We start from the raw sequence: 12,527 nt of genomic DNA on the forward strand, positions 1-12,527 counted from the left end.
GTACCATTTGTCAATTTCCATGGTATAAATACTCCCACCACGGTTGATTTCAAGTTATCAAAGCAAGGTTAACCAACTTACAAAATTCTTAAAACTTTAGCAGTTAGCTCTTGCGACCCAGTATCTGCTGGTTCTAGCAGGCCACTGAATTGCCATCTCATGCAAAGGTCTGTTTTATTTATTTGTTTATTACTAGAAATAGTTGGTTCTTTATAATCAGCTATTGATGGTATAATAAAATAAATTTAAGTGGCACCTAATTTAAACATTTAAAATAGTTCATTGAAGTTAAGCCAAATAGTCAAAATAACACCTCTTTTTTTTTTTCAAGAAAGAAAAAATAAAGGCATGATCAAAATTATGACCAACAATTTGGGTTCATTTGGACACTTATAGATGACTTTGTAGGCATATTGGCAGGCACAGTGTTGAAATATCAATCCACTTGACTTAGAAATAATGGTAAGATAAAAAAAGAAAGCTATACATTTCAGAATTAATGTCTGAAATTAAAGAAAAATATCCACCAAATATCACAACAGATCTTTTAATGACTAATTTTTTTAACATTACAATTGCTGTTTTAGGGAACACTTTTTCTCTTTGAACATTTAACTAAATGTTCAATGTGTTAAATAATTTACAGAGAGAAATAAGTTTTATGTTCTGTAGAAATTAAAGGACCCATGAATATAACCCCCTCCCACCACCAAAGCTCAAATTTGCAATGGTCTCAGCAGAATATAAACAGTTCACAATTTAAACAGAATTTATAGCATTACAAAAGTTTACAGGACTCCTCCCATCATTTTTTTTTGAACAACAAAGATTACAATGACAGAATTGAATGATCAAAATGTAAATATATTTGTGCAAAACTGCATTAATTGTTCTTACCACTCAATAGAGGTAAAACCTATGAACACACAATAACAATAATGAAGAAAAACTACATTGAAAGTAATTCTATTCTAGATTGCAAACAACATTAATATATTATTACTAAACATTAAAAGAAAATGTGGCATCATGAGTAGCAGGAGCAACAAATGATTTGGCAATTATGCCAGCCAAGGAAGCTGACACTGGAAAATGCCGAAGTGTATCTCCACACCATCTTAAAAGACTGGAAAGAACTGTAGGGCTTAAAACTCACTTCAGTGTCTTTATTCTTGAAATTTGTAGATCATAAATGAAATATTTAAGAAAATCCTTTTCCCCCTCTCAAGGAGTGTTTCTTGCATCACTGTAAATCCTTAAAAGAGTTGAATCATAGACTCTCTGGATTTACCTACACCAATCCATTTAACTGGAATTTGAAGCTCATCTTCAATAAATGGAACATAATTTTGTGCATTAATAGTAGTTCTTTAAAAGTCCTTGATTTGATATGTCTGTGTTCCATCCTGGGAGAGTCTTATATTGAACTTCAACTTTAAGACTTCTTGGTTTGCTGGAAAATGAGGTATAATTTCACGATCTAACTTGTATGCAACTCCAACTTTGATTTGCATAAATATGTCTAAAATATCCAGTTTGGTAAGTGCCAGCGCAGTAAATCCATTAATCATATGAGCATATTTGAGCAAAACAAGATGCAACCAGCCACACCTTCTTTTCCTTCCAGTAGTTACACCAAGGTCTCTACCCCTTTTTTGTAATAATTCTCCAATTTCATTGTCTTGCTCTGTAGGAAAGGTACCAATACCAACTCTAGTTATATAAACTTTCACAACTCCGTACACTTCTCCAACATTTTGAGGGGCATACCCAAACCAATACAAACACCTCCAACTGTACAGTTCGAAGAGATTACAAAAGGGTAAGTTCCGAAATCAATATCTAGTAGTGCTACATTTGCCCCCTCTACCAAGATTTTCTTTGGTGGTCCATGTAGAGCCTCATATAGGAAATAAGCTCTATCTCTCACCATTGGTTTAATCCTTTCCGTATAACCCTTGAGTTTTTGTAATTCACCTTCAATGTCTATTTCCAAAGTGGGTTATATAGATTTGTACTGGTTAGCCAAAACTTTGAACCTCTCAGAGAAGCCATCAAAGTCAGAAACAAGATCACACATCCTGAGTCCACTCCGAGCAGCTTTGGAAGAATAAACTGGGCCAGTGTCCTTTTCTGTGGTACCCAAATTTTTTCCTGCTTGTTCTTGTCTCTGTTGTTCCTGTATGCCATCAGCTGCTTGATGAAAATCAAATACAACATGAGCTCTATCAGATATGATAAGCCTTTTTTCCCAGCCTTCCAGACCTTTTCCTTTTTGAACATTTTTTTCTGCTTCCTCAAACAATCCAGGTAGATGAATTACCACACCATTTCCAATGAATGCAGTAACATTCGGATTAATTATTCCACTAGGTAAAAGATGAAAATTATACTCCACAGAATCTACAACTGTATGGCCAGCATTATTTTCTCCTTGGCAGTGGCACATGATGTCGGTGGCCTGTACCAGCAGATCGACCATCTTTCCCTTGCCCTTGTCGCCCCACTGCACACCGAGCACCACCGTCACCCGGTTCCCTCCGGGCCGCGCCCTGGGACACCCGCAGTTGCTGTTGGGCAAGGAGGAGGCCGCCGGGTTGGTGTTGGCTAATGCCATGGCTCCACAGACGTGAGGAGAGCCCGGAGGGGACACAGGCGGCCGGGAGTGCATAAACTGAAATGCTCTCAAAGGTCTCTTTTAAATAACACAATTTTAAATCAACCTGATGCCATAAAGAACATCTGCTGAAAGCAAGACAACATTTAATTTGGCCTCATAGGTCTTATTCATCAAATATTAATGAATTGTTGGTTTCTTCATTTAACATACTGGAATATTTGAAACTCCAAGAAAATGTCAGTTGTATGTCTATTTGGACTTTAAGGGTGTTATAGTATCTGGGAACAATTTTTATCTACATTCTACCTGAGTGAACCTTTTAGTATAAATAAATAAATAAATAATGAATTCCCCTGTAATGACTACAGATTATGGACATTCTTTATAAGAGTGTGGACCTTCTAAAGGAAGAACCCAGATCAGATTCATCCCTATCATCTAGTTGATACCAACATATGTTTTTAAAAATAGTGTTTTCAATAAATTCATTCACTTCTGAATAAATGAATAGATAAAGGAAAGAGGAAAAAAATTAATCGTGCTCTTTGGCATTCTGACAAACATATGATAAGGAATAAGAATTTGTTACTTGTACAGTAAGTATGAAATAGTTGATTTTTTGTTTCATCATTCTGGCAGGAAAACAAATTTAATCTTTGAACTTTTATTTGTTTTAAAAATGAAGACTACTTTGAAGTCTGTAGACACAGCAGTGGTAAAGACATTTGTAAATAGAATTTGAGCAGGCTAAGGACTTAATGATTTAATAAATGCAGCTTTGTTACAGTAGTTGGAACTGAAGGTCTCCACACTAATGCTGTTTGATGAAGAACAATGGGAAAGTAGACACAAACATTGTTTGTTAGGAGTATACCTTTCAGTCCTTCGTGTATAGGGTATTGTATTAAAAATTCAGTGAAGAGACCTTCAAGATGGCAGAAAAATAAGATGTGGAGATCACCTTCCTCCCCACAAATACATCAGAAGTACATCTACATGTGGAACAACTCCTACAGAACACCTACTGAACAGAAGACCTCAGACTTCCCAAAAGACAAGAGACTCCACACGTACCTGGCCATGTGGCTGACAGGGTCTTGGTGCTCCAGTCTGGTGTCAGGCCTGTGCCTCTGAGGTGGTAGAGCTGAGTTCAGGACATTGGTCCCCCAGAGACCTCCCGGCTCCATGTAATATTAAATGGCAAAAGCTCTCCCAGAGATCTCCATGTCAATGCTAAGACCCCGCTCCACTCAACGACCAGCAGGCTACAGTGCTGGACAGCCTATGCCAAACAACTAGCAAGACAGGAACACAACCCCACCCATTAACAGAGAGGCTGCCTAAAATCATAATAAGGTCACAGACACACCAAAACACACTACCGGGCACGGTCCTGCCCACCAGAAAGGCAAGATCCAGCCTCATCCACCCGAACACAGGCACTAGTCCCCTCCACCAGGAAGCCTACACAACCCACTGAACCAACATTAGCCACTGGGGCAGACAACAAAAACAATGGGAATTATGAACCTGCAGACTGCGAAAAGGAGGCCCCAAACACAGTAAGTTACACAAAATGAGAAGACAGAGAAACACACAGCAGATGAAGGAGCAAGGTAAAAACCCACCAGACCAAACAAATGAGGAGGAAATAGGCAGTCTACCTGAAAAAGAATTCAGAGTAATGATAGTAAAGATGATCCAAAATCTCGGAAATAGAATGGAGAAAATACAAGAAATGTTTAACAAGGACCTAGAAGAACTAAAGAGCAAACAAACAATCATGAACAGCACAATAAATAAACTTAAAAATTCGCTAGAAGGAATCAATAGCAGAATAACTGAGGCAGAAGAACAGATAAGTGACCTGGAAGATAAAATAGTGGAAATAACTACTGCAGAGCAGAATAAAGAAAAAAGAATGAAAGGAATTGAGGACAGTCTCAGAGACTTCTGGGACAACATTAAACGCACCAATATTCAAATTATAGGGGTCCCAGAAGAAAAAGAGAAAAAGGAGGGAAAAAATATTTGAAGAGATTATAGTTGAAAACTTCCCTAATATGGTAAAGGAAATAGTTAATCAAGTCCAGGAAGCTCAGAGAGTCCGATACAGGATAAATCCAAGGAGAAACATGCCAAGACACATATTAATCAAACTATCAAAAATTAAATACAAAGAAAAAATATTAAAAGCAGCAAGGGAAAAACAACAAATAACATATGAGTGAATCCCCATAAGGTTAACTGCTGATCTTTCAACAGAAACTCTTCAAGCCACAGGGGAGTGGCAGGACATATTTAAAGTGATGAAAGGGAAAACCCTACAACCAGGATTACTCTACCCATCAAGGATCTCATTTAGATTTGACAGAGAAATTAAAACCTTTACAGACAAGCCAAAGCTAAGAGAATTTACCACCAAAGCAGCTTTACAACAAATGCTAAAGGAACTTCTCTAGGCAGGAAACACAAGAGAAGGAAAAGACCTACAGTAACAAACCCAAAACAATTAAGAAACTGGTAATAGGAACATACATATCGATAATTACCTTAAATGTAAATGGATTAAATGCTCCAACCAAAAGACATAGACTGGCTGAATGGATACAAAATAAGACCCGTATATATGCTGTCTACGAGAGACCCACCTCAGATTTAGGGACACATACAGACTGAAAGTGAGGGATGGAAAAAGATATTCCATGCAAATGGAAATCAAAAGAAAGCTGGAGTAGCAATTCTCATATCAGACACAATAGACTTTAAAATAAAGACTGTTACAAGAGACAAAGAAGGACACTACATAATGATCAAGCATTCAATCCACGGAGAAGATATAACAACTGTAAATATTTATGCACCCAACATAGGAGCACCTCAGTACATAAGGCAAATGCTAACAGCCATAAAAAGGGAAATCGACAGTAACACAGTCATAGTAGGGGACTTTAACACCCCACTTTCACCAATGGACAGATCATCCAAAGTGAAAATAAATAAGGAAACACAAGCTTTAAGTGATACATTAAACAAGATGGACTTAATTGATATTTATAGGACATTCCATCCAAAAACAACAGAATACACTTTCTTCTCAAGTGCTCATAGAACATCCTCCAGAAGAGATCATATATTGGGTCACAAATCAAGCCTTGGTAAATTTAAGAAAATTGAAATCGAATCAATTATCTTTTCCGACCACAATGCTCTGAGACTAGATATCAATTACAGGAAAAAACTGTACAAAATACAAACACATGGAGGCTAAACAATATGTTACTAAATAACCAAGAGATCACCGAAGACATGAAAGAGGAAATCGAAAAATACCTAGAAAAAATGACAATGAAAACACGATGACCCAAAACCTATGGGATGCAGCAAAAGCAGTTCTAAGAGGGAAGTTTATAGCAATACAATGCTACCTCAAGAAACAAGAAACATCTCAAGTAGACCTAACCTTACACCTAAAGCAATTAGAGAAAGAAGAACAGAAAAACCCCAAAGTTAGCAGAGGAAAGAAGTCATAAAATCAGATCAGAAATAAATGAAAAAGAAATTATGGAAACAGTAGCAAAGACCAATAAAACTAAAAGCTGGTTCTTTGAGAAGATAAACAAAATTGATAAACCATTAGCCAGACTCATCAAGAAAAAAAGGGAGAAGACTCAAATCAATAGAATTAGAAATGAAAAAGAAGTAACTGATACTGTACTAATACAAAGGATCATGAGAGATTACTACAAGCAACTATATGCCAATAAAATTGACAACCTGGAAGAAATGGACAAATTGTTAGAAAAGCACAACCTTCTGAGACTGAACCAGGAAGAAAGAGAAAATATAAACAGACCAGTCACAAGTACTGAAATTGAGACTGTGATTAAAAATCTTCCAACAAACAAAAGCCCAGGACCAGATGGCTTAACAGGAGAATTCTATCAAACATTTAGAGAAGAGCTAACACCTATCCTTCTCAAACTCTTCCAAAATATTGCAGAGGGAGGAACACTCCCAAACTCATTCTACGAGGCCACCATCACCCTGATACAGAAACAAACCAAAGATATCACAAAGAAAGAAAACTACAGGCCAATATCACTCATGAACATAGATGCAAAAATCTTCAACAAAATGCTAGCAAACAGAATCCAACAGCACATTAAAAGTATCATACACCATGATCAAATGGGGTTTATCCCAGGAATGCAAGGATTTTTCAGTATATGAAAATCAATCAGTGTGATACACCATATTAACAAATTGAAGGATAAAAACAATATGATCATTTCAATAGATGCAGAAAAAGCTTTGGACAAAATTCAACACCGATTTATGATAAAAACCCTCCAGAAAGTAGGCTTAGAGGGAACTTACTTCAAAATAATAAAGAATATATATGACAGACCCACAGCCAACATCGTTGTCAATGGTGAAAAACTGAAACCATTTCCACTAAGATCAGGAACACGATAAGGTGTCGCACTCTGACCACTATTTTCAACATAGTTTTTGAAATTTTAGCCACAGCAATCAGAGAAGAAAAGAAATAAAAGGAATCCAAATCAGAAAGGAAGAAGTAAAGCTGTCACTGTCTGCAGATGACATGATGCTATACACAGAGAATCCTAAAGACTCTACCAGAAAACTACTGGAGCTATTCAATGAAGTTGTTTAAGTAGCAGGATACAAAATTAATGCACAGAAATCTTTTGCATTCCTGTGCACTAATGATGAAAAATCTGAAAGAGAAATTAAGGAAACACACCCATTCACCATTGCAACAAAAAGAATAAAATACCTAGGAATAAACCTACCTAAGGAGAGAGAAGACCTGTATGCAGAAAATTATAAGACACTGATGAAAGAAATTAAAGATGATACAAATAGATGGAGAGATATACCATGTTCTTGGATTGGAAGAATCAACATTGTGAAAATGACTATACTGCTGAAAGCAATCTACAGAGTCAGTGCAATCCCTATCAAGCTACCAATGGCATTTTTCGCAGAACTAGAACAAAAAATTTCACAATTTGTATGGAAACACAAAAGACCCTGAATAGCCAAAGCAATCTTGTGAAAGAAAAATGGAGCTAGAGGAATCAGGCTCCCTGACTTCAGACTATACTACAGAGCTACAGTAATCAAGACAGTGTGGTATTGGCACAAAAAACAGAAATATAGATCGATGGAACAGGATAGCTCAGAGATAAACCCAGGCACATATGGTCACCTTATTTTTGATAAAAGAGGCAAGAATATGCAGTGGAGAAAAGACAGCCTCTTCAATAAGTGGTGCTGGGAAAACTGGACAGCTACATGTAAAAGAATGAAATTAGAACACTCCTCTTAACACCATACACAAAAATAAACTCAAAATGGATTAAAGACCTAAATGTAAGACCAGGCACTATAAAACTCTTAGAGGAAAATATAGGCAGAACACTCTATGCCATAAATCACAGCAAGATCCTTTTGGACCCACCTCCTCGAGAAATGGAAATGAGAACAAAAGTAAACAAATGGGACCTATTGAAACTTAAAAGCTTTTGCACAGCAAAGGAAACCAAAAACAAGATGAAAAGACAACCCTCAGAATAGGGGAAAATATTTGCAAATGAAGCAACTAACAAAGGATTAATCTCCAAAATTCACAAGCAGCTCATGCAGCTCAATATCAAAAAAACAAAAAACCCAATCCAAAAATGGGTAGAAGACCTAAATAGACATTTTTCCAAAGAAAATATACAGATTGCCAACAAACTCGTGAAAGAATGCTCAACATCATTAATCATTAGAGAAATGCCAATCAAAACTACAATGAGATATCACCTCACACCAGTCAGAATGGCCATCATCAAAAAATCTAGAAACAATAAATGCTGGAGAGGGTGTGGAGAAAAGGGATCCCTCTTGCACTGTTGGTAGGAATGTCAGTTGATACAGCCACTATGGAGAGCAATATGGATGTTCCTTAAAAAATTAATAATAGAACTACCACATGACCCAGCAATCCCACTACTGGGCATATACCCTGAGGCAACCATAATTTAAAAAGAGTCATGTACCACAATGTTCATTGCAGCTCTGTTTACAGTAGCCACACATGGAGGCAACCGAAGTGTCCATCAACAGATGAATGGATAAAGAGGATGTGGCACATATATACAATGGAATATTACTTAGCCATAAAAAGAAACAAAATTGAGTTATTTGTAGTGAGGTGGATGGACCTAGAGACTCTCATACAGAGTGAAGTAAGTCAGAAAGAGAAAAACAAATACTGTATGCTAACACATATATATGGAACCTAAGGGAAAAAAAAAAGATTCTGAAGAACTTAGGGGCAGGACAGGAATAAAGACACAGACATAGAGAATGGACTTGAGGACATGGGGAAGGGGAAGGGTAAGCTGGGAAGAAGTGAGAGAGTGGCATGGACTTATATATACTACCAAATGTAAAATAGATAGCTAGTGGGAAGCAGCCCCATAGCACAGGGAGATCAGCTCAGTGCTTTGTGACCACCTAGGGGGTTGGGATAGGGAGGGTGGGAGGGGGACGCAATTGGGAGGAGATATGGGGATATATGTATATGTATAGCTGATACACTTTTTTATAAAGCAGAAACTAACACACCATTTTAAAGCAATTATACTCCAATAAAGATGTTAAAAAAAAATAAAGCGAGTGACAATGTGGAAAAAATAATTCAGTGAGCTATGCACATAATTAGACATTCCTCCTGTCACAATGAATCTCCTTTGTGAACACTCTGATGCCCCTTGACATGGAGTGCTCAAGCTGGGTGGCTTGTCTTTAAATAATGATCTGCTGACTAATTCACATTAACTTTTCTTGCATTTCTGATGGTTTCAGAGACACTCCTTTTTAACAAGTGGCTTCTGAAGATAAGAGATTCCCCTGTTTCAGATATTGCTTTTCAGTGGAGGGATTTTGGAAATGACAGGTGGAATTTCTTATTTTCACAATGTCTCTCCTTTCATTCCATGCAATGGGGCACAGAGATGGGGTGAATAGGAATGCTAAACATCCTTGATTGCACAGGATATTCCTGCTCAGTAAATAATTGTCCTGCCCAAAATGTAGATAATGTCTGTGGTAACCAGCCTCCAAGATGGCCCCAGATATTCCCCACCTCATGTATATACACATATACAGATGTGTATTCCCATCTCACATTATACCAGGATTGATCTGTGTGATCAACAGAGTATGGAAGAAGAATTCGTACATCACTTCCAAGATTAGGTTATAATATACACTACCTTCTTTCTTGGTTGCACATTGTTTCTCTCTCTCTCTCTCTCTCTCTCTCTCTCTCACACATACCTTGCTCTGGAGGAAGCCAGTTGTCCTGTCATAGGATATTCAGGCTGCGTAAGGTGATGTCCACAAGTCAAGGAACTAATGTCTGTAGCCAGTAGCTAATAAGGAACTAAGGTCTGCCAAGAGCAATGTGAGTGAGCTGGGAAAACTGTCTTCTGGTCCCAGTGGAGCATTCATATGACTGCCATCCCATCCAACAGCTTTATTTCAATTTCCTGCAAGACCCTGAACAAGAACTAGTTCACGTAAGCCTCTCCCAGAGTCCTGACCCTGAGAAATTTTGAGATAAATGATTCTTTATTTAATCGGATAAATTTTGAGATGATTTGTTATGCAACATTAGATAACTAATACAGTGTCCCTGCTGACAGGTCTGGCGGCAAATATTTTATTTATCTGAAAAATCTCATATATATGGATACTTAGTCTAGTTGTTTTCTGTACAAAACCTAAAATACTGTCTCCTGACAAGTAAAATTTTGATTCTTTTTATGTGATCTGATCTTTAGTATAGCTTAGAAATGATGTCATGTGAAATACTTCATAGTCTACTTTTTTTAACCATGCTGTAATATTTTATAATATATATATATATTATTACACCGTATTTTGAAATATTAAATTTTCTGTGTGGTATTTTGGATGAATTATTGGATATTGGCCCATGTTAATTGTTAGTCTCCCACATATCCAGTTTAAAACCTTTCTCGTTGATGGTGTAAATTGCCATGGATTGGATATTTAAAAATTAATTGAATCACTGGCAGGACAGGAAAAAGTTAGAGTATGAAACCATCCCACTTCATATAGACCTGAAATTCATCTCTTTAATGTTCAATAAATGGTTGACAAATATCACCTGTGTTTGAAAAATCTCTTTTACTTATTTATCCTATTGAAATATTCAGGTATCACTTCACATGTAGTTGATAACCACATTGATTAAAATTATATTCATGGAGATAACAGTGGAAAATTTTCCTATATTTATAGTAACTTTTCATATCAGAACCATGAAGGGAGACACAATAATCTGTCTCAATATTTCCCTCTGTGGCTCAGAAATGTAAAAATTTACATGGCCTGTTTTTGTGGATGATGTTCAACTTCACTTTTACTCTTTGGATCGATCTTGTCCCTGGCTGATTCTAGGAAAAGAAGGGATATGAGAGGTTTTTGAAAATTAAAAAAGAAAAGTCAAAATAAAGTAAAAAATAATTGATATAATGAGTTACAGTAAAGATTCTATGAATAATTATATATAACAAGATAATCATCCATCAGCATTGGCCAGTAATATGTAATCAGGAAAAGGCTGATAATTTTAAGTTTTATCCTGACATACTTGGTCCTATGTGTATGAATTCTGATTTTATGATACTCACACACAGAATTCAAGTCCTGAATGATTTGGGGGCTGTAGGATTAAAGTACTTGGTCTTCTACAACAACATCAGTTTACTGAATACTTTGCATCAGGTGCTGTTGTAAGCACTGGAGACAGTGACAATGAACAAAGACCAAAAAAGTCCCTGTCCTCATTATTGTATCTAGTGTGATAAGACAGTCAATACATAAATAAACAGTGTCTCCCCAAAATTCACATCTATCTGGAACCTTGAGATGTGACCTTATTTGGAAAATAGGGTCTTTGCAGATGTAATTAAGTAAAGATAAGATCACACTGGATTAAAGTTGGCCCTAAAACCAATGATGTGTGTCCTTTGAAGAAGAGTAGAGGACACACAGAGAGAGACAGAGAGAAGGGATGAGGTGAAGATGGAGAGAGGCTGGTGTGTTTCATGCACGGGAGTGCTGCTAGTTTAAACAGAGTAGTAGAAAGGCATGAATGATGAAGTAACATTGAGTGAAATCATTAGTTCGTCTTCTTCCTAAGTCTGGGCATTACACATTCAACTCTGTATTAAGACCCTTTTCTTCCATCGGTAGCCAGGGCAATTTGAGGTGATAGTAGCAAAGACAGATCTCTTATCTACTGCCTGGGCTTCTAGTCATCTCAGTTATACAGAATGCAAGAGAAAACATAAATTGGTTACAAAATTTGTAATACTTAAAAATTGTTACCAAAGATGACATATACTTTTATTTCAAAAGATATTTAGTCTGATACAATGGAATTATTTGCTAGTTTAACAAATTTTGTGAGCTTGTACATAGTATTAAAGAAAACAACCTAGAGACTAGAGGCAGAGCCTGTGCAAAGCTGATCTAGTGAGAGGAGATAATGGATAACAAGGATACATAGAGACAGTGATAAAGTACCTACTGCCTATTCAGTGCAGACACAGGCACAAATAACTATATGCATCCAGGTAGAACCTGAGAACAACACTTGATTAAAGTTATATATAAAAGTTTTTTATATATTTGGGTGGTCAAAAAGTTCGTTCGGGTTTTTCCGTAACATATCTTTAAACTGGTTGATTCACTCTTTATTTCCTCCTTACTTTCTTCATTCATTCAAAAAATCCCTGGCAAATCAATTGTCTAATATATATTACCTTACAATACGTAAGCTTATGGTTTTACG

At 36.6% G+C, this 12,527-nt stretch overlaps 1 pseudogene; it reads right to left on the reverse strand.

Annotated features, from left to right (window-relative positions):
* Positions 1–1,226: 1,226 nt before the first annotated feature.
* LOC103009032 (adenylosuccinate synthetase isozyme 2-like) lies at positions 1,227–2,635 on the reverse strand (annotated as a pseudogene).
* Positions 2,636–12,527: the final 9,892 nt, after the last annotated feature.

This window comes from Balaenoptera acutorostrata, chromosome 11, assembly GCF_949987535.1.
Source record: "Balaenoptera acutorostrata chromosome 11, mBalAcu1.1, whole genome shotgun sequence".
Lineage (NCBI taxonomy): Eukaryota > Metazoa > Chordata > Mammalia > Artiodactyla > Balaenopteridae > Balaenoptera > Balaenoptera acutorostrata.